This window comes from Canis aureus, chromosome 17 (assembly GCF_053574225.1).
Source record: "Canis aureus isolate CA01 chromosome 17, VMU_Caureus_v.1.0, whole genome shotgun sequence".
Lineage (NCBI taxonomy): Eukaryota > Metazoa > Chordata > Mammalia > Carnivora > Canidae > Canis > Canis aureus.
In genome coordinates, this window is record NC_135627.1 from 54,626,549 (window position 1) to 54,646,266 (window position 19,718).

At 37.8% G+C, this 19,718-nt stretch overlaps 1 protein-coding gene and 1 long non-coding RNA gene across 4 annotated transcripts in view; one reads left to right on the forward strand and one right to left on the reverse strand.

Annotated features, from left to right (window-relative positions):
- Positions 1-19,718, forward strand: part of LACC1 (laccase domain containing 1) — a 181,856-nt gene that overhangs the window by 160,127 nt on the left and 2,011 nt on the right. For all 3 annotated transcript variants that reach the window (XR_013355949.1, XR_013355947.1, XR_013355948.1), the window contains 2 exons: positions 940-1,033; positions 2,107-2,172. The gene's annotated coding sequence lies outside the window, so the exon portion shown is untranslated. The remainder of the gene's footprint in view (positions 1-939; positions 1,034-2,106; positions 2,173-19,718) is intronic.
- LOC144288015 (uncharacterized) overlaps positions 1-19,718 on the reverse strand; it is a 47,201-nt gene that overhangs the window by 1,966 nt on the left and 25,517 nt on the right. The window lies entirely within an intron of this gene.

The following is a 19,718-nucleotide window of genomic DNA, read 5'->3' on the forward strand; positions in this document are numbered from 1 at the left end:
CTTAGGTAGCCCTCTAGATATCTTGAAAATACTCAAATTTTCCATTTAGGTTTGAGAAATTGGAATAAAAGCTGATACATTTTACATGCCCAGAAACATAGCCCTAGGGTGAGAAGGAGAGGCAGAAAAATTGATATACAGAAAATGTCTACTGTATCTCTGCTCTTGACCTGCCCTGGCCACACACATCTCTCCAAATGAACCATGTGAGATAGCCAGTAACCAAATAGCCAGGTGTGAAAAGAGCATGGAGATGGAAAAAGGCAAAAAGAAAACAGGTTTTTCTGGGCCCACAGTAAATAGAATTTCTTTGGTATTGAATGGAAAGGATAGGCATTACTATAGGTTACTCAGGTTTGGCTTTTAAGACTTTTAACATTCACAAGACTTTTCAGTTAAAAAAAAAAAAGAAGTGTACATATATGCACATGTATACACATTTACCCATCATATCCCATATAAGAATCCCACAAAGGCCTGGTGGCCTCTGGCTCTTACTCTGACCTTCTATATCTTGTTTGTCTTTCACCATAATGCATAAACCTGGTAAAATACACAGATTTGAAATGTGCAGAACTCTTTTTTAGATGGATCTTCCTGCTGTAAACACGCCCTTTACCCTGCGCTCTGCTCTAGGGCCCACCACTACAAGAGGGAAGGACAGAACTTGAGAATTCTAACTAGTTTGAGAAATTTGCTTTTTACATTTGCTACTATTTCCATGACAGATTTTTCTTTTCAGGAGAAAAGAACATTTCTAAAAGATCAAAATTAAATCCTTTTAAAAGATCAAAAAGGATGGTAGCTCTGGGAAATTATTAAAATGGAATAACACTGTATATATCTAAAATTGTAACATTTATGAAATTCCTAAGTATTTCAAATATGCTAAGTTTAAAACTCAATCTTTTCCTTGTGTGTTTCTTTCTATTGGCACAGAAAAGGCAAATTTCATTTTAACTCTTTGGTGATACAATAACATTTGGATTCATTGAAGGAAATCATTGCTGAGTGAGTATTTCATGCTGAAGAGGTAGGTAGGTGATTGCTATTCTGGCATAAAACAGGAGCTATATCTATGTGTATATATATATATATATATGATTATGTATACTTGTATTATTATATATTAATATTATATATATAAATCCCAATTCTGACAAAATTCCTCTTTGCCTTCCCCATTTTCTCCAATTACTTACACAAGAATGTTACCACCATCAATCTATTTTCTAATTCTTTATGTAATCTCCATATCAGTTTTAGTTCTTTTTCTAGAAACTGTTGTGAAATGTTATGTGAGGGATGTTAATTCATATCTGAAAAGGATATGATAATTCATATCTCAGCCAAAACAGACAGGATCAGACACTTTGGGGAGATCTGGTTGAGAATACTTAGGAGACTGCCACCACAATACACACACACAGAGCACGTTAACAGCAACAGCAAAAACAGCTCCCCTCTCTTCAGTCCTCATCTTGTGTTGCTCTTCCTAATCTGCCACCAATGCAATTAGAGGTAATGTAAGAGAATAAGATAAAATAAGAATGGGAGAAAATTCCCATTCTTGGTCATATTCTTATATAAAGCAGCCCATCATCAATTATGAACAACTTTGAATGAGTTTACCATAGTCTCTGGTTCTGACCAAAAAAAAAAAAAAGACAGATAACTTGTTCTGAACTACCTTATACCTGAAAAGGACATGGGGAATGTTAGGAGAAAACATCGTGAGTGAGGGGGACCTGGCCAGATGGAAGAGAGGGAAGGGGTTGAAGAAAAACTTTATGGAAAAAAAAGGGCGGGATCCCTGGGTGACGCAGTGGTTTGGCGCCTGCCTTTGGCCCAGGGCGCGATCCTGGAGACCCGGGATCGAATCCCACGTCAGGCTCCCGGTGCATGGAGCTTGCTTCTCCCTCTGCCTGTGTCTCTGCCTGTGTCTCTGCCTCTTTCTCTCTCTCTCTCTCTGTATGTGACTATCATAAATAAATAAAAATTTAAAAAAAACTTTATGGTATCATATGGAGTCTAACAGAATGGACTCCTTCACTGAATGCTTGTTTTATATGCCTGAGTCACTTATTTCATCTCTATGATCCTCAGGTTATTCACCTGGAAAAAGACTAAAATTTCTACATGACTGGATTGTTTTAAGGATTATGTTAAATTGTAAGTACAAAGCATATCATACAATCATAACGATTATGTCCATATAATCATGAAAAAAGTTTGAAATATTTCTTGTTTGAGGGATGGTAACTAAAATAATTTCTTATTCTAAAAAAAAATGAACATCTGGAGGATAATTATCTATAGAACATTGTGTAACATAAATGCCCAACAACAGAGAAAGAAAAAAGTAAAGTATAGCAGGTTTATGCTATAAGAGACACTTTTAGATATACCATGCAAACAGTAATCATAGAGAGCTGGAATGGCTGTACTAGTATCAGACAAAATAGGCTTTAAGACAAGGAATATTCTTAGAAAAAGGTAATGATAGCAGTAATGATAGTAATCGTAGTAATGATAAGAGGGAAACAAGGAGATATCAGAATTATAAATGTGAAACTCCTCACAACCAAACCACAAAATACAAACAACAAAAACTGACAAGATAATAGTAGAAATAGACAGATCAATAATTACAGTTGGAGATTCAAATACGCCTATCTCCATGATTGATAGAATGGGAAAGAAAATCAGTAAGGAAGATTTGAACAATAACAACCAACTTGACCTAGTTGACCTACATAAGCACACTATCATTAACTGCAGGGTGCACATCTTTTTAGGTGTATACAGAAAATTTCCCAGTATAGATCTTAGGCTAAGTTCATAAAACAAATAATATTGAATTTGATAGGACTGAAGTGATACAAAGTATATTCTTTGATTCTAATGGACCTAAATTAAAAATCAGTAACAAAAAAATCTGGAAAATCCTCAAATATTTAAAAATTTAACAGCATGCTCTTAATCCATAAGTCAGAAAAAAATCACAAGAGAAATTTGAAAGTATTGTGAATTAATTAAAAAATGAGAACAAACTATCTAAGTTATGGAACACAGCTAAAATAGTGTTTAGAAGGGGAGCTTATAGCTATAAGTGCTTCTATTAAAAAAGAAGAAATATCTAAAGTCAGTAATCTAAGTTTCTATCACAATAAGCTAGGAAAAGAAGAGCAAATCAAATTCAAAGGGAGTAGAAGGAATTAAATAATAAAAAATGGATGGGAATAAGTAAAATAGAAAATTCAAAGCAGTAAAGAATTTCAATTACATTAAAATTTGGTTCCTTATAAACAACAAACTAGGGTCAACTAATATTTGACAAAGCAGAAAAGACTATCCACTGGAAAAAGGACAGTCTCTTCAATAAATGGTGCTGGGAAAATTGGCTGCACTTCAGCCACATGCAGAAGAATGAAACTAGACCATTCTCTTACACCAGACACAAAGATAAACTCAAAATGGATGAAAGATCTAATTGTGAGACAAGAATCCATCAAAATCCTAGAGGAGAACACAGGCAGCACCCTTTTTGAACTTGGCCACAGCAACTTCTTGCAAGATACATCTAGGAAGGCAAGGGAAACAAAAGCAAAAATGAGTTATTGGGACTTAATCAAGATAAAAAGCTTCCGCGCAGCAAAAGAAACAGTCAACAAAACTAAAAGACAACTTACAGAATGGGAGAAGATATTTGCAAATGACATATCAGATAAAGGGCTAGTATCCAAGATCTAGAAAGAACTTATTAAACTCAACACCCAGGAAACAATCCAGTCATGAAATGGGCAAAAGACATGAACAGAAATTTCACAGAGGAAGATGCAGACATGGCCAACAAGCACATGAGAAAATGCTCCGCACCACTGGCCATCAGGGAAATACAAATCAAAACCACAATGAGATCCCACCTCACACCAGTGAGAATGGGGAAAACTAACAAGACAATAAACAACACGTGTTGGCGAGGATGTGGAGAAAGGGGAACCCTCGTGCACTGTTGGTGGGAATGTGACCGGGTGCAGCCACTCTGGAAAACTGTGCGGATTTTCCTCAAAGAGTTAAAAATAGATCTGCCCTACAACCCAGCAATTGCACTGCTGGGGATTTACCCCAAAGATACAGATGCAGTGAAACGGCAGGACACCTGCACCCCAATGTTCACAGCAGCAATGTCCACAATAGCCAAACTGTGGAAGGAGCCTCGGTGTCCATCGAAAGACGAATGGATAAAGAAGATGTGGTCTATGTATACAGTGGAATATTCCTCAGCCATTAGAAACGACAAATACCCATTTGTTTCGACATGGATGGAACTGGAGGGTGTTATGCTGAGTGAAGTAAGTCAATCGGATAAGTACAAATATTATATGGTCTAATTCATTTGGGAAATATAAAAAATAGTGAAAGGGATTACAGGGTAAAGGAGAGAAAATGAGTGGGAAATATCAGTGAGGGAGACAGAACATGAGAGACTCCTAACTCTGGGAAATGAACAAGGGGCAGTGGAAGGGGAGGTGGGCAGGGGATGGGGTGACTGAATGACGGGCACTAAGGAGGGCACTTATCGGGATAAGCACTGGGTGTTATACTATACGTTGGCAAATCGAACTCCAATAAAAAATATACAAAAAAATAAAATAAAAAAAAATAAATAACAAAATTGATAAATCTCTACCTAGCCTGACCAAGGAAAGGTAGAAGCAGACAGAAATTTCCAAAATCAAGAATGAAAGAGCACATTAACACAGGCCATAAAGAGATTAAAATAGTTATAAGGGAATATTATAAAAAACATTATGCTAAAAGTTTAGATAATTTAAATGAAACTGATTGACAAATTAATAGACAAATTCCTAGAAGGACACAAATTACTGAAATGGACTCATAAAACAACTTCAGTTTTTATTCAGTAACTCTGAATAGATGTATATCAAGTAAATAAATTAATACACAAAAATCTCTCCACATAGGAAAGCGAAGTCCCAAATGATTTTACTTATAAAATCTATCAAGCATTTAAAGGAAAAAGTAACACTAATTCTACACAAACGCAGACAATAGGGGAAGGAATACTTTTTCTACTGATATAAAGAGGCCAGTACTAGCCTGATGTCAAAGCAAGACACATATCTCAAAAAGAATAAATAAAAAAAACAATGGAATAATATCCCCCATGAATACAGACATAAAAATCCTTAGCAGAACATTGGCAAATCAAATTCATCAATGTGTGGAAAATATTATAAACAATGAAAAAGTGGGATTTGCAAGAGTAAAGTTGAAAAATCATTCAATGTAATACACAATATTAAGAGGATAAAGGGCACAACCCGACTCAATAGAGAAAGAAAAAAATGGTAAAAGAAAAAAACCAACACCCATTCATGTTAAAAAAAACAAAAACAAAAAAACTCCCAGTAAACTAGGAAGGAAAGAGAAATTCCTTAACTTAATAAAGGGAATCTATAAAAAACTTGAAGTTCATATCACACTTACTGGTGACAAACTAAATTCTTTCTTCCTTAGATTGGAGAAATTTATTGTATGGGAGGTTCTAGCCAGTGAGTTAAGGCAAGGAAAAGAAACTAAATGCATATAGATTAGAAAGGAAGAAATAAAAATTTTTAGTTATAGATGGAATGATCTTTTGTGCAGAAAAGTCTAAGGACTCTAAGAAAAAGACTAATAAAACTATTAATAGAGCTTAGCAAGGTCTAGGATACAAAATGAATAACAAACAGCATTGTATTCCTATATATTAGCAACAAGCAATCTAAAAATGTAATTTAAAAATGCCATTCACAGTAACATAAAAAAAGAAAATACTTAGGAATAAGTTTTAAAAGTAATACTGTTCTATACATTGAAAATTACATTATATTACTGAACAAAATGAAAGAAGGCCTAAATAAGTGAGAAATATATTATGTTCATGGATCATAAAATTTGACATTGATAAGATGTTGATTTTTTCCTAACTGGTCTGGAAATTTAAAGTAGTCCCTGCCAAAATCTCAGCTGGCCTCCTTTATTAAATATCAATAAGCTAAAAAAATCAATAAGTTGATCTTAGGATGCGTATGTAAATACAAACAACATAGAATATTCAAAACAATTTTAAGAAAAAGGAACAAAGTTGACTCACACAGCCTGATTTCAAAAGTCAACACAAAGTAATAGTTGGTAAGACAGTGTGATACTGGCATAATGATAGACATAAAGATCAACAGTGCAGAATAGTACAGAAATAAATCCTACATATATATGATCATTTTATTTTCAACAAATGTACCAAGGTAATTCAATGGAGAGAGATAATTTTTCAATAAATGGGGCTCCATCTATTTGCAAAAAAATAAAAAACAAAACAAAACACTCCCCTCGCCAAAAAACACCTCCCCAAACTTTAAATCAGTTATAGATGTGAATGTAAGAGCTGAAACTATGTCTCAAAGAATACATAAGAGAAAAATGTTTGTAATTTTGGGCTAGTAAATATTTCTTGGATATGACATCAGAAGCACATCCATTAAAAAATTGATAAATTGGACTTCATCAAAATAAAACATTTTTGGTCTTCTCAAAATATCACTAAGAAAATAAAAAGACAAGACAGAGATTGGGAGAAAATACTTACAAAACATTATCAGATAGCGGACTTTTATATAGAATAAATAACTTTTACAATTCATTAAGAAGACAAATAACTCCCTTCAAAATGAGCAAACTGGAAAGAAAAAAATATGAGCAAACGATTTGAATATACATTTCTCCAAAGATACACAAGTGGCTAATAAACATGAAAATATGCTTAATGTCATTAGTCATTAAGGAATGCAAATTGAAACCACAAGATACCACCTCATATCCACTAGAGTGTCTCAACTCAAGACTGAAAATTCTGAGTGTTGGTAAGGGTGGAGAGGAAGGAGAACCCTCATATGTTGCAGGTAGAAACAAAATGGTGTGACTACTTTGGGCAACTGTTAGTTTCTTAAAGAGTTAAATATAAACTTACCAAACAGCCAGCAATTACACTCCTAATTACCTACCCAAGAGAAATAAGAACATATGTCCACATGAGTTTTATGTCCACATAAACTTGCATGTGAATGGTCATAGTAGTATTACTCACAAAAGCCGCAAAAGGCAATGTACATCAACTGATGAATCCATAAAAAACAGTAAATCCTGACAATGGAATATTGCACAATAATAAAAAGAAATGGATTACTGACATGCAGCAACACAGCTGAACATCAAAAACATAATGCTAAATGAAAAAAGCCAGACAAATTAGACCATGATGATTACATTTATAAATAATTTCTGAAAAAGACAATACTGCCTGGGATTAGGGAGAGAGCAGAGATTGACTGCCAGTAGTTGAATGAAACTTTTTCTATTGATGGAAATGTGCTAAAACTGGATTGTTTCTGAAATCTTATAGCATCTTTTCTCATAATCACCCAAACCTGGAAACAACCAAGATATTCCTCAGTAGGTGAATGGATAAACAAACTATTGTACATCAATACAGAGGAATATTATTCAGCCATAATAAGAAATGTGCCAACAAAGCACAAAAAGACATGGATGTGTCTGAAATGCATGTGGCTTTATAAAAACAGCCAGTCTGAAAGTGCTATATACCATAAAATTCCAACGATGTAACATTCTGGAAGAGGCAACATTATAGAGACAGTAAAAGGTCAGTAGTCACCAAGGGTTCAGGGGTGTGGTGGGGGGTAGTGTTGATATGTGAAGTACCAGGGATATTTTAGGATGGTGAAACTATTCTGTATGATGCTATAATTGTGGATATAGCACTATATGTATTTTGAAGTTTATAACACAAGAGCAAAACTTAGTTTACTAGTTTAAGAAACTATTTAGAATGTCAAGGGATACTGGGGAGGAATGTAGCCTATCACAAGAGAACTGAACTGTGCTACAGTGTATGGAACAACCTCACTAAGGGAGGTGGGGAAAAGGTGCTGACTTAAGTAATTTAGGGAATGACTGGAATTCATAAGAATTAAAGGCAAAAAAAAACTGTGCGTCAGCACTGTACTCTACTTGACAAAGTTTTTTCCCCATAAGGGTGTGGCTAAATAATTCTGAAATTACTATACACGTATACTGGAATTGAACAATCAAGTAAATGGATAGCGGATGGCGAGAGCCAAGTTTCTCACTGTTAGAGTAGAAGTTTACAAATAAGCAAGAGAAGAGAGCCACGTGATCCATGCAATAATGGATTAGGGTTGGAGATATCAATATGAACCCATGTTTAGCTTAATATAGATAAAGATGATTACACATCAAAATATTTTTAGATATGTGAAATACATGGGTTCATACATATACATATATCCCCTTGCTCTATCAGCTGGGAGGTCCCAGAAGCATCAACACTCCATAGCAGCAAACACACCTACCACCCAGATCTTGGTTTCTTAAATATCATTCTCCAATAAGAGGAGCCAGGACTCCTTGGGGGAAATGGCAGATTCTAGGGCTGAGACAGGAAATCAGCATGGAGCATCTTATAGTTCCAGGAAGTGCTCAAAAACTGGAAAAACAAAGTAAACAAAATCCCATAATGAGGAAGATAATACAAAGAGATACAGGAGCCAACTGAAAGAGTTCCTAGTGTCCAAAGCTGGAACAACTTGGGCAAGAACTCAAAGTAGTATTGGATTATAATCCAAAGTATGAAATAAATGTCCATGTGTCCAAATGATATAAATAATTGAATAAATAACAATTAGGATGGAGAAGAAATAATATCCCACATAAGAATCCCAAATAATTTATGTAGATACTACATCCTAAAGGAAGTGGGGCATAACTCCTCATTCCTTAAGAGTGGTCATATAGTCCTTGCACAGTGCCTTCCTTCAGAAAAGTGCAATGTGAAAAGGAGGAATAAAAAAAATAACTTCCTAGTACAGAAGCCTAACAAACAGTACATCATTCAGGTGATCAAGGTGAACAGCAGCAGTGATAAGTCATGTTGATAGAATGCACCCTAATATGATATGATGAAAATGGTACTTTATGGTCTTTCTCTTTAAAACCCAGTCTCACCATGAGAAAAATCAGACAAATTCTAACTAAAGCCCATCTTACAAAGGATCTGACCGGTATTCCTCAAAACTGTCAAGGTCACCAAAACCAAGGACAATCTGAAAAACTCACAGCTAAAAGAGGCCTAAGGAGACATAATGAGTAAATGTAATGTGGTATCCTGGAACATAAAAAGGACATTAGGTAAAAACGAAGGAAAGTAAACTAAATTATAGACTTCATTTAATAATAATGTTTCAATATTGGCTCATTAATTGTAAAAAAATATGTAAGAAGTTAATGACAGGGATCCCTGGGTGGCGCAGCGGTTTAGCGCCTGCCTTTGGCCCAGGGCACGATCCTGGAGACCCGGGATCGAATCCCATGTCAGGCTCCCTGCATGGAGCCTGCTTCTCCCTCTGCCTATGTCTCTGCCTCTCTCTCTCTGTCTCTCTCTGTGACTATCATAAATAAATAAAATTTAAAAAAAATTTTAAAAAAAAGAAGTTAATGACAGAGGCAACTGGGTGTGGAATATAGGGGAACCCTCTGAACTACCTTTACAAGTGTCCTATAAGTCTAAACCTGTCCTAAAAAATAAAGTTTCCTAAAAAGATGAAAATTCTTTCTCTTTTCTGCAGTACAACCAGACTGATCAGAGAAGATCTATATAGAAAGTCTGGGATAAAATTAACTGATATCACACAGATACATTCCAGAAAAAATGTGTACCATTGGCTCTGTGTTGGCTTAGTGCTAAAGTGGCAGCCAGAAAAGGTTTAGAGTTAGTATTATCACTGTTACATATTTGGCAGAAATATTCATTATTAACAGCTGAGAAAACATGACTTGGAACTCTTGAACAAAACTGAAGAGGAAAATACAAATTCTCTCAACCTTGTTTTCTGTATACAGCTGACTCTTTTATGGAACAAAGAGCCGGATTTTTCTTTTTAGAGCCTGCAAGACTTGTTTCTTTTAGGAAAATCTAGCCTTTATAACTATACAATGCTTTCCAATGCTCAAAGCCTCCTTAACTCATTTAGATACCCAAAAGGACTCTGTAAAATGAGTTTAGTTGTTATCATCTAGAGAAAGAAACAGGGTCAGAGATAGTAAGTGATTTGCTCCAAATACATATTTAAAAAGTAATGGAATTGGAATTTAAACCTGCTCTTGCAAATTAAAATCTAACACCCTTTCTACCACTAAATGTGTCTTGAAAAAGCCTTGGTCCTGTTCTTTGGCACATGTCAGCAGATAGCAGCCATCTAGAACAAGATGTCACCTATTGAGTGAAAGCAACAAAAGTGGGCTTTGGCCTTCTAAATGGGCACTGGGTACAAAGAACTAGGAAATTCTTCTGAGCATCACCAAATCTCAATTTCAGTCATTTATTTTCTATTTGCCCTGCAAATGCTTTCACTGTCTCTGCTTCCTATTTGAGTCTAATCACTGATCAACTTTTACATCTCTGATTCCTGCTCAGCTGATGAGAAGTTGCTCTTCTGTCTTCATCAATTGTTTCCACACTGTAATTCAGACTTTTTTTAAAATTATCTTTTTTGTGTGTGATAATATTTAAGTTCTACTCTCTTAGCGAACGTGTTATCAACTATTGTTACCATGTTTTACATTAGATCTTCAGACCTATTCATCTTCTAGCTGAAAATTCTGCTTTAAACATTTTACTTACCTGCCTCATGGTGAGACCCTGGTCCCTGTCCCTGTCCCTGTTTTGCCTTGGTCCTGACCAGGAGTAACACACAGCAAAGAGTATTAGACTGTTATAGACGACCCAAATGCTATTTTAAATAGGCCCTCTGAACTATTTTTAAAGGTTCACTGAAAAATGAAGTACTTGAGATTTCACGGAGTTATTATGAATATCTAATTCTACTTCATCTGTCTTCTCAGGGAGATAGGTCTTAATATGTGTCATTTCTCTTGAAGGAGATGAGGAATTGGGTCATTATTTTCAATCTCACAGTAATATTTCACTGACCTCTAAAAATACCTACTATTAAAATGGTATAGAAACTAATTCTTTAGTGGATTCAATCTTTAATAGAAGAGAGGAATAATACTCTACATTGGAAGAGCAGGCTTTTCTTCAGAATAGGATCTTAGACTTTAGTATTCTAACCTGTTCTGACACAATGGGACACTAGGAGGTGTAGTTAGTTCTTGTCCTTTTGAGGGGTATGGCAAAGAGATTCACATTCCACACAGTTGGTGTAAAGGGCCTAGGGAAATGGAGTTAATGACATTTGAAGTCAGTCTTTTAAATCTATATAGAAAATGAGATTTCATATTGGATCATTCCAGTACATTAAAACTCATTTCATTTGTGTTGCCTGAGTGCTAACTCTTCTCCTTGTGCAGTACTTTGTCAATTCTCATTGCTGTTTCCCACTAATTCTGAACTTGAATCTATGTCCTCCAAAAGGACATAGAACTTTATATACAAGAGTTTTCACAGCCAGTGGTTTTGTCTCCATGTGACCATCACTGAATAGAAATGTTCTGTTGCCTTAAGAGGCTGCCAGGTAACCTTGGAAGAATATGCTGGGAGGGACGTAGATTTAGAACAAAGATGGTAGGGAAAGCATCCTGCTACAGGTGCTGAGAAGTGTAGTCTGGCAGATAGAGCACTCCTTCAGAGAGTATGGAAATAAGTCACATGACGTGGAGAAAGGAAGATTGGAAGTAGGAAGAGTGTGTCAAAGGGTAAGGAACTCAAAGCAAAATAGTAGGGAACCTGAGAGACCAGCAGAGAAAGGCAGGGAAGACTGAGTAGGAAGGGATACTCAGAAGTCCACACAGGCAGAAAATATAAAAATTTTGTTAGCAAATAGCAGGGTTCATCTCTGATATCAAAGTTCAAAAATAACATTCTAGTTTCTGAGTAGTCCTTGTGGCTATGAAATGAAGAGATGAGGCAAGATTGAGGCAAGGTTCAGTATGAGAGACACTGACCAGAAAGTCAAAGGGGGGTTACTAGGGGCCACAAGAGTAGAAGAATGGGGAATTAATGTTTCATGGGTACAGAGTTTCAGTTTGGGATGATGAACAAGTTCTGGAGAAGGATAGTAGTGATGTTTCTACAACAATATAAATGAATTTACAATGTGAATGGATTGTTCTCTTCAAAATGGTTAAAATGGGAAATTTCATGTTAGGCATATTTTACCACTAAATGATTTTTTAAGAAAAAAAAAAGTAAACTAGATAAAGAGAGACAATGGTAGCAACAGGTTTCCAGTGCAGAAACTTGGGCATAGGGAAGAGGGAGAAATCCATTTCTTAGAACTGGCCCAAGAGGTGGAGACTAGTTCTAGACAGAAAGGCCTCTGCAGAAGGTCAGAGCTGGACTGGCAGCACATATGACGCTGTGCAGAGATCCAGGGTGTGTTCTGGAACATCTCACTGGGGAATGGGTGAGCCTGAAACTGGGTTTATGTAGCCTCATTTACAGAGGGAGAGGAAGCCTGAAGAAGCTGGATATTGAGAAAGACTAGTTCATGTTGGTTTGCTGTGATCTCACCTTCCTGATGTAAAACCCATATTGGGCAGGACAACAAGAAACATCAGCCCTGAGGAAAACTAGCTCACATTGAAGGAAATAATGCGACAACAAATGGAGTGGAAACAGGATATAGAGTTCCTAATATTTTAGGCCAGCTCACTAACTGGTAGACAATTCTTCCTTTTAAAGAACTCTATGCCTTTCACTAATGAATTCATGTCCCCACAGAGCCATAAAAGGATGAGAATTTGGCCCGAATGTATACTTAAATTGGATCGCCTTGTAAGAATGCTTTAAAAAATAAAATGCAGCCACCTGTGACCTATTAAGACTGTTAATGTACTCATTGACATAAATACCTGAAGGGTTTCTACAGCAGCTGGAACATGGCTCAAAGACCTTTTGTGTCTGCTTTTTAATGTACTTCCAGAGTGACTTCATAAAATTGCAAGCACTCCTACCAGTGGGACTGAGGTTTTGTTCAACTCCCTGAGACCTCATCTTCCATCACTATCAATGTCAGTGATTATTAATGCTACTTATGCTAAGTGTCTTGAAGATAAAAATCAAACCCCAAATAAATTACTGATTGAGAGACAAGGCTTCAAAGAATCAAAACTTCTATGTGATTGGCCACAGTGCTCACAAAATGGCATTTTTTCTAGCTCTACCCTCACTCACTCTGTAGAATCTTTAGCCCCCTGAAATTCTTCCCTATTGGTCCTAGCAAGGCCCAATTTCTTTCCATATGGCACCACCCAAGGGTTCAAACAACTAAACTTCTTGACCCTGATGGGACTGCAGTATGTCTAGCCTTCAGTGATGCTGCTTCTATCTCTCCTGTGCTTTAGGTGAGAGGTTAGCCTCCACTGAACCACAGGAAGGCTGATTGTTGCAGATGTCTATACCAAGGCTAATGGTGGCCAAGGCAGAGGAAAGTGATATCTGGGCCATTGCAGATCCTGCATCTTCCTCATAATTGCCCTTCTACTCTATCCCCATGCCATTGCCCTTGAGCTTTGTTCATGCTCTTTCAGTCAACAAATGTTTATTGAACCTCTATTATATGCTGAGCACATGGCTTATGGTACACAATTACATGCAAAACAAGCATTATGACAAATTCATAAATGAAAAGCTATTGATATGAAATGCTAAGAAGGAAATAATTGAGACATTGTAATAAGGAACAAGAGTTGATGAAGTTGTCAGAAAACCTCATTCAGGAAATGACATGTAACTTGAACCCAAAGGATGAGAAGGAAACAAGGAGGTGAGCGAAGAGTTTTCCAGGCAAAGGGAATTGAAAAGACCATAAGGAAGAAAGAAGTAAGGTACATTCAATGACCTAAAACAAGCTTGGAGCAAGCATGGCTAGAGCTGAGTGAGAGAGGCAGAGTAGCAAAAGGTGGGATTGGAGCAGAGGGGAATGGTCGGGCTATGTTTGGGTTTGTGGGTTGTAGTGGGATAGGCATTAAATAACAGAAAAATGCGATAGTTTTCTTTACATTTTGCAAAGATCATCTTGACTGCTCTGTGGGGGAATTAGTCATTTAGCAGTTTAAATAGCAAGTAGAAGGGAACAGAGTGCCAGCAGGCAGAGCAGACAGGCCATGATTTGCAGTCATCCAGGTGAGAGATGATGGTGACTTGAAGGAGGACAGTAACACTGGAGAAGTAAACGGAAGAGGTATTCTGGAAGGATTTGCGGATGTGTTAAATGTGGAGGTGTGGTAAAAGAGAAGAAGAATGAAGACCAACCACCAAGTTTCTGGGCTAAGCAACTGGATAAATATGGATGCGTTTTTTAAAATGAGGAAGATGAAGAACAGACTTGAGAAAAAGAATCAGCAGCCTGTAACATATTCAGTTTGATGTGCTTATGAGTCACTGAAGTGGAGCATTTGCATATACTCATTTGTTTATTTGACAAATATTTTTGAGTCACTGTTGTGCACAGGAACTGAGCCAGATTCTGGAGTAAAACAGTAAACAAAACAGGGACATCCTGACCTTACGAAATTTACGAGCGAGCAGGACAGACACCGGACAATACCTAAGCATGATTTAGGCACTGATGCAGGAATCCCCAGGCTTTGAGAGTGAAGACGAGGAAAGCTGACAGTCTGGGTGGCTAGCAAAGGCTTCCTAAGGAAATGAGATTTAAACTCAGCTCTGTAACATAAATGAAATTAGCTCGGCACAGAGGTGGAGGAGGAGTTTCAGGCAGAACATGTGCGGAGCATGTGTAGAGAGGCCTGGAGGCAGGAGAGATTAGGGCTTTCCAGGAAAGAGTCTTGTAGTACTGATTCTTTCCCCAGAGATTCTCTGTCCTCATGAAAACAGCCTGCAGTGACCCGGTTCCACCTATCCTCCAGACATCCTGGAGTGGCCACAGGGTCCCCATGACTTGCACCCAAGCCAGGATTCCGGCTACACTCTAGTTGAAAGATCTAAGCTCATTCTTGCAATCAATAATTTCCAGAGCTCCTAACTATGGATTGTGGAGCACTAGATGAACTTCTTGCCTTTAAGAAAGAACTTCTCACTTAGTAGGGGAGCAAAAAGTGTTACGTAAGGAATGAAGGGGAGATTGAACAAGGAGTGACTTGCTCCCTGGGGCCACAGAGAAGATGTCACCAAGGGAGAAGAGGAAGAAAGAAAGAAATGGAAAGAAAAGGGAGCACTGACATCGGGTGAGCACATGGAAAACATGTGTGAATGAACGAATTATGTGCTGAGGAGATGGCAAGCAATTTGGGGAAACAAACCATTCTTAAGAACTTGATTTATACAACGAACATAAATAATTTCCTCTCTTGAATACATTGTCTTCTTCTTTAGCACTCAGGAGACTTCTCTGCATTTAGCAAAGCTGTGATTTTATAACTGGCAAGTTTCTCCCGGGACAGAGCCTCGTACTGAAGGCTAATGAAATGGTCCAGTGCTAGTGATCAGAGTAAAGGAAGGAAGAACCTCCAGGAGCCAAGCTGAAGACCACAAAGCCTTATTCCCCCTTGCCACATTTCAGTCATCTTCACAGGTAGTAAATAGGATAGAGACTCTCTCCTTATCAGGAAAGACAAGTCGTTCACTTAGCGGTTCCTCTGTCTCTATCCCCACAGAAAGACACCCTGGCCTTTGATGGCTCTCCGTATTCCCTACCCCCACCCCCAATACCCATAGTAGAGCCTCGGTTGATTTGGAAACTTTCAGGCACAGCTTCCACCCATAACTGACTGGAAAAATCAATTTGCTTGTGTCTGTTTCTTAATTAAAGTGACATTGCATAAAAACAGATTTAGAAATCTCAATAACTCCAACTTGTTAGAAAATGAAGATGAGAAAAAAAAAGTGGGAGTGGGGAGAGTCCTAGGAGGAGGAAATGAATCTATGTGAGAAATGATTTCCCGGTGAGTCTCCCTATTCATCACAGCTTTCAGACGTCAGCCTCTGGGACCACAGCTGGGTGATAATTAGGAACCAACCAATCTTTCAGAAAGGAGAACAAGATGGAACATTATTAGGTGAAGTGTTTTTTTTTTTTTCCTTCCTTTCTTTTTTTAACCCAAGAAATGTGTTGTGGTTCCTTAATAGCTTTGAAAGGCAAGAACATTCAGCCTGAAGACAGTGTGTTGGAGCAGCAGAAAACTCACACATGGACTTCTAATATCTGTCCTGGGAAGTGTCTAGTCACCTAGTCATATAAAATTAAAACACTCCAGGCACTGTCAGAGGCTGGGGAGAAGGAAAGAGAGGTGAAAAGGTGGAGAACACGAAAATTTTAGGGGAGTGAAACTATTCCGTGTGATACCACAATGGTAGATACATGACACTATGCATTTGTCAAAATCCATAGAATGTATAATACAAAGACTGAACCCTAATGTGAGCCATGAAGTTTAGTTAATACTAATGTATTAATATTTGTTTGTCAACTGCAACACACACGTCACAGTAAAGCAAAATGTTAATCACAGTGGAAACTAGAAGGGGTATATTGGAACACTCTGTACTGTTTGTGCATTTCTTTTTGGAAAGCTTAAGCCTCTTTTAAGAAATAAGTCATGTCTTTTTTGGGAAGGAAGGGTCAGAGGAAAAGGGAGAGAGAGAACCTTAAGCAGGCTCTATGCCCACTGCCAAGTCCATTGTGGGGCTTGATCTCATGACCCTGAGATCATGACCTGAGCTAAAATCAAAAGTCAGATGCTTAACCGACTGAGCTACCCAGGTACCCCAAGAAATAAAGTCTTTTCATTGAAAAATTTAAAAGACTCTGAAAATGAATCGCTGAAGCTGATCTCTTTTATTTCATTCAATATGCTAGGACATTTATTGAATTTCTAGTATGTGCTATTTCCTATTTTAGGCACTCAGGAGTCAACATTTAATGACACGAAATCCCTGCCCTCTTGGTATATTATTCTCGTTGGGAGACAGGCCATAAATAAGCTCATAAAAACACAAATAATGTCAGGCAGTAAGAGGTATGGAGGAACATGAGTCAGCACAACACAATGGCAGGGCAGGGAGAAGCAGCACTGTGTCAGATGAGGTGGTCAGGGTATCATCTCTCAGAAGGGACATTTGAGGGGGGCCCTAGGGAAGAGAGGGAGGAGCCATGTGGTCTATGCACAGAGGAGTCTTGAGAAAAGAGGAAACAGCATGGGTGTGATGGAGACTGGGGTGGCTGGAGTATAGTGAGGAGAAGCTCAATAGGCAATGAGGCCAAGGAGATGGCTAAGGGCCAGATCATAGAGGGCCTTGTAAGCCATCATAAGGACTTCCAATTTTATCCCAAGCATGATGAAAAGCCATAGGGAGAGCAAACCAAATGTCCATTGATAGACCAATGTACAAACAAAATGTGGTAAATACATTATAAGCAAAATATGGTATATCTGCAATGAATTATTAGTCTTAAAGAGAAAGGAAACTTAGGAACATGCTACCACATGGATGAAACTTGATGATATTATACTAAGTGAAACAAGCCACTCATGAGAAGACAAATACAGTGTGATTCCCCTTACATGAGGTCAAGTTCATAGAGATAGAAAGTAGAGGGGCAGTTGCCAGGGGCTGGGAGGAGAGAACAGGTTGTTGTTGTTTAATAAATACACAGATTCAGTTTTGCAAGATGAAAAGAGCTCTGGAGATTGGTTGCACAACAATGTAAACATACTTAGCACTACCAAATGTTCGAACTAGGTCACAACTTCTGTCTGGCTGACAGCAGTTCTCCTGCATGGTGCATGATTGTTACGTGCATCCTGATCTCAAAGAAATTAAAATGCAAAGAAAAAATTGTAACGGCATTAGTTCCCTAAGGCTGCTGTAGGAAATTGTCATAAACTTGAGGGTTTGGGGTGCCTGGGTGGCTCAGTGGTTGAGCGTCTACCTTGGCTCAGGTTGTGATCCCAAAATCCTGGGATCAAGTCCCACATCAGGCTACCCACAGGGAGCCTGCTTCTCCCTCTACCTAAGTCTCTGTCTCTCTGTGTGTGTCTCTCATGAATAAATAAATAAAATTAAAAACAAACCAAACAACTTGATGGATTAAAACCACATAAGTTTCTACTCTGTAGAGTTCTGAGGGCCAGAAGTCCAATGATCTTGCTGGGTTGAAATGAAAGCCTCATTCCTTCAGAGACTCTAGGGGAAAATTCATTTCCTTGCATTTTCCAGCTCTGAGAGCTGCAGTCCTTGCATTCATCAGCTTGCGGCCCTCTCCTCCATCTTCAAAGCCAGCAGCATAGCATCTCCCTCTGTCATCACATCACCTTCTATCTCTGTAGTCAAATCTCCCTTTGCCTCACTCCTATGAGGACACTAGTGATTAATTACATTTAGGGCCCACCTGAATACCCTGATCCACCTTCCCATATGAAGATTCAAACCTTAATCACATTTGCAAAACCCTTTCTGCCATATAAAGTAATATTTATGGAAACCAAGGATTTGGGCCTGGATATCTTTGAGAGCCACCATTCAGCCTATCACAGAATCTCAGACTTGATGAAATAGGCAGATACTATTTAAAGCCACAGTCTGGACAAGATGATCAAGAGAGAGAATGTGGATAAAGAGGAGTCAGAGAAGTTGCCCCAGTGGACTGCAAAATCAAGAAAAGGAGAAGAGGAGGAGGAGGAGTTTCAGAGGAGTAACAACCTGTGAAGTCTGAGACAAAGTAGACGATTATGTGTTCCTGTAGTCAATTAAAGTTTTTTAAAAAGTAGGGAATTATCATCAGCATCAAATGCTGCTGAGTGAGGGGGAGATGTGGTGTTGACTACTGGATTTGCTGCCTTTGATAAGGACAATTTGAGAGGAATGGTATGCACAAGTCTGATTGGCTGGGGTGGGCTTAAGAGAGAAAGAGTGCAGAGGGAACATAGGGAGGACAACATACAGCATGCAAGTTTTTCTATAAAGAGGAATGAGTCACAGTGAGAAAGTGGATGTTTTGCAGTGCTTTCATAATGGAAGGGGAAGGAGTGAGAAAATTAAGTGGGAGATAGAGTGGTTATAATTATGGATCAGGGATCTTCAACCTAGTGAGACGGTAAGTTGAGGACATGTACATGAACATGAACAAGGTGATGAACAGCAATGGTGAGATCAATGAAGTAGATGTTCTTGTTTATGAACAATCATCAAAGTTGTGGTACAGAAAGAGTACACTGATCAGTGTTGAGGTCATTGTGCCACAAATTAATATTGTGTTTCCAATCACTGAGGACAAGGAAGCCTGTATTGAAATCTCATTGTATTCAAATGATAAATGTAATACAAATCATAATTACAAAAGCATTTGTTTGATTTCCTTTTTTTCCCGACCTTATGGTATTTGTTTCTTTTCTCCATGAGAAATTACTAATAGCTCCTGGGATAATGATTATGAACTCTTTTAATGAAATCATCACCTAACCTTTTGCAAATTTTGCACAACTCTTTTAATATAAAAATTGAAAGTTCATTCAGAAGGCACCTCTAAGGCAAATTGTCTTCCACGTAAAGATTATACGACAATAAGTAAACTAAATAGACATTATTATCCTGGTGATTTTGAGAAAGAGATCACAAAAATACCAATGAC